The 4,080-nt window shown below is 40.5% G+C and overlaps 1 long non-coding RNA gene across 2 annotated transcripts; it reads right to left on the bottom strand.

The window, feature by feature from the left end:
• Nucleotides 1-634: 634 nt before the first annotated feature.
• On the bottom strand, nucleotides 635-4,080 carry LOC127932556 (uncharacterized). Of its 2 annotated transcripts, XR_008145950.1 has the most exons (4): nucleotides 3,734-4,080; nucleotides 2,077-2,193; nucleotides 865-990; nucleotides 635-759 (listed from the first exon to the last, which is right to left on the bottom strand). It is a non-coding gene; the product is annotated as an uncharacterized LOC127932556 (long non-coding RNA). The 2 variants fall into 2 exon arrangements; XR_008145949.1 differs by having other exon boundaries at nucleotides 659-990.

Raw genomic sequence — 4,080 nt, forward strand, 5'->3', positions numbered from 1 at the left:
ATCAGAGAACTACAACATGTAACAGTGATACTATCAGAGAACTACAAATTGTAACAGTACTACAACATGTAACAGTACTACTATCAGAGAACTACAACATGTAACAGTAATACTATCAGAGAACTACAACATGTAACAGTGATACTATCAGAGAACTACAACATGTAACAGTAATACTATCAGAGAACTACAACATGTAACAGTGATACTATCAGAGAACTACAACATGTAACAGTACTACTATCAGAGAACTACAACATGTAACAGTAATACTATCAGAGAACTACAACATGTAACAGTGATACTATCAGAGAACTACAACATGTAACAGTAATACTATCAGAGAACTACAACATGTAACAGTACTACTATCAGAGAACTACAACATGTAACAGTACTACTATCAGAGAACTACAACATGTAACAGTACTACTATCAGAGAACTACAACATGTAACAGTGATACTATCAGAGAACTACAACATGTAACAGTACTACTATCAGAGAACTACAACATGTAACAGTAATACTATCAGAGAACTACAACATGTACTAGTTCTGCTGCTCCTGGTCTGACTTCATTTGATTTGATCTCTGAATGTCTGTTACCTGGCAGCCAGACAAGTCTGTTCCATACAAGTTCATCACCTTCCTTTTCTTTCAGAAGCAGATCAACTTCTTTAACTATAGTTTGTAAGAACAACTGAAATGTGGGGTAGTAGTAGTTTTCATAGGAATCACATTTCACAAACTCTGCTTCCTGAAATCAAGAGACCTTTGTTGTCAGTGAAATGATAAGTGAGAATGAAATTCAAAGTTACATAGGAATATAAAAAATTGTTATTGAAAAATATCCCAGATTTACTTTTGGTTGTATTCGATGTCCATCTGCAGAATAAGTGGAGAGGGTGTATTCTTTTTTCAGGGTTAGTTTACACTGAGAAGTTGTTAGAATTTCTCTAATTCCATCCCTTTCAATCACCTCCCGCACCTTGAAAGGACCAACTATAAACAGGTTAGTTGTGCTTCAAAATGACTTTTTTTAAATATTTAATTTATATGGGTAAAAAAATACATAAAGTTTGAGAATAAAGCAATATGATGAAAAAGGTCAGCAGATGGAATTCAGTCAAACCTGATACTTGTTCATTGCTACTCTCCATAATGGTTTGATTGCATGTTTAGCCGTTATGCTAGCATTACATTCCCCATTGTGTGTTTGATTACATGTTTAGCCGTTATGCTAGCATTACATTCCCCATTGTGTGTTTGATTACATGTTTAGCCGTTATGCTAGCATTACATTCCCCATTGTGTGTTTGATTACATGTTTAGCCGTTATGCTAGCATTACATTCCCCATTGTGTGTTTGATTACATGTTTAGCCGTTATGCTAGCATTACATTCCCCATTGTGTGTTTGACTACATGTTTAGCCGTTATGCTAGCATTACATTCCCCATTGTGTGTTTGATTACATGTTTAGCCGTTATGCTAGCATTACATTCCCCATTGTGTGTTTGATTACATGTTTAGCCGTTATGCTAGCATTACATTCCCCATTGTGTGTTTGATTACATGTTTAGCCGTTATGCTAGCATTACATTCCCCATTGTGTGTTTGATTGAATTCCAGCCAGATAGAAGTGGTTTCCTCTACATTGCACAAGCCATCTATGTGGTTATGCTCCAGCTGTTGCAAGAGTGTGCTTGCATGTCAGGTCTGAGTCAAACTGAAACTAGATAAAGAGAAGTTACCACTGTCTGGTGTTGACATTTTGTGTAACAGTGGACAATGCTAATGAATTCAGAGAAACTATTGTACTAGGTTGCCTTATAAGGTAACGTCAGCTTTTTGATACACACATACATTGATGTAGGTGATCACACCACTAGGGAGTGATCACATGTATATAATCAGCTGTGCCCTTAGGTGGGCTGCATACAACCTGTGTTTCCATTGTCAACTTCTGTCTGCAGTTGCATTAATAAAGGTGTGACTGGTTCACTTAAAGATGATATTGGTGAAATCAGCAGTCAGACACTAAGCCAATGATTGACAAGGAACAAGGAACCTACCGAGACAGAATCCAGTGATGTATATTATGACATGTGTGTCTGTTGTCTCAAGAGGAGGGAGAAACTCAATGATGTCATCAGTCACATGGGCTACAGACAGGAAGTCACATCCACCACCTGGGAAAGAAAGAGAACATTTAGAGATTTCTCAGATATACAATATAACATTTGGCTTAGTGACGCCATTTCATAGTTGTAAACTGGTTTTCTAGTTCTATACTAGTTCTGTTCGGGCGGTGCTCGGCGGTCGTCGTCACCGGCCTACTAGCCTTTTTCGTTTTTTGCTTGTTTTGTCTTATTAGTTGCACCTGTGTCTTTTGTGTTTACTTGATGGGCTTCCTTATTTATAACTAGGCTCCCCGCCCTTGTTTTGTGCGGGATTATTCTTATGTTACGTGTGTATGATTTTGGTGTTTGTGCTCCGGACCTGGTACCCTGTGTGTTGGGTTGGTCCACATTTCCGCGCCCTGTGTTGTGGGCATTGTGTTCGGTGCGTTATTAAAGTGCACTTCTTCCTGTGGAACTCTATGCTCTCTGCGTCTGATTCTTCCCTCACTCACCTAGTTTCCTGTGACACGCCTGGCCAAACTGAGCAATCAGGGGAGAAGGGCCTTGGTCAGGAGGTGACCAAGAACCCGATGGTCACTCTGAAAGAGCTCCAGAGTTTCTCTGTGGAGATGGGAGAACCTTCCAGAAAGACAACCATCTCTGCAGCACAGGCCTTTATGGTAGAGTGGCCAGACGGAAGCCACACCTCAGTAAAAGGCACATGACAGCCTGCTTGAGTTTGCCAAAGGCTCGAAAGGACCATGAGAAACAAGATTCTCTGGTCGGATGAAACCAAGATTGAACTCTTTGGCCTGAATGCCAAGCATCACGTCTGGAGGAAACCTGGCACCATCCCTACCGTGAAACATGGTGGTGGCAGAATCATGATGTGGGGATGTTTTTCAGCGGCAGGGACTGGGAGACTAGTCAGGATCGAGGGAAAGATGAATGGAGCAAAGTACTGAGAGATCCTTGATGAAAACCTGCTCCAGAGCACTCAGGAATTCAGACCGGGGCGAAAGTTCACCTTCCGACAGGACAATGACCCTAAGCACACAGCTAAGATAACACAGGAGTGGCTTCAATCTCTGAATGTCCTTCAGTGGCCCAACTTGAACCCGATCGAACATCTCTGGAGAGACCTGAAAGTAGCTGTGCAGCGACTCTGCCCATCCAACCTGGCAGAACTTGAGAGGATCTGCAGAGAAGAATGGGAGAAGCTCCGTAAATGCAGGTGTGACAAGCTTGTAGTGTCATACCTAAGAAGACTCAAGGCTGTAATCGCTGCCAAAGGTCTGTCAACAAAGCACTGACTAAAGGTGCTTTTATTTTTAATACAGTTGCAAAATATTCTAAAAACCTATTTTTGCTTTGTCATTATGGCTTACTGTGTTTAGATTGATGAGGGGAAAAAATAAATTTAATCATTTTTAGAATAAGACTGTAACTAAAAAGTCAAGGGGTCTGAATACTTTCAGAATACACTGAACTACAATTGAAATGAAAATGAAGACAATGTTGCATATTTGAAGAGTAATCTTTTTTTAGAGCGGTTTTGAAATTGAAATGACTCTTTCACTCCTGAATGTTTCTTGATATGAATACTTACCAGAATGCATCTGACAGTGTGGGAGGTGTAGTTGACAGACAGACCCCTTAAGGCATGTAAACATGAACAGAGGTCCTGCAGGTCTCTTGCCTCTCTGGAATAGAAGATTCCTGTCCCAGGGGACTGTCCTATAGAGCACCTCTCCCTCTCCCTCCATCCTGAACACCAGGCCTGTTATACTGCACTGGAACAGACCTGCACTGGGGCACTGGAACCTAGAGGAAACAGTATGATGAATATAATGTAGTAATATTTCCTATCTCCGATAAATATATGTTACCGGTAAGTTCCCATGATCCAAGATGTCTGGAGTAAATTAATTTAAAAGATCCTAAAATATCAAAACA

Source organism: Oncorhynchus keta, chromosome 10 (genome assembly GCF_023373465.1).
Source record: "Oncorhynchus keta strain PuntledgeMale-10-30-2019 chromosome 10, Oket_V2, whole genome shotgun sequence".
NCBI classification, from domain to species: domain Eukaryota; kingdom Metazoa; phylum Chordata; class Actinopteri; order Salmoniformes; family Salmonidae; genus Oncorhynchus; species Oncorhynchus keta.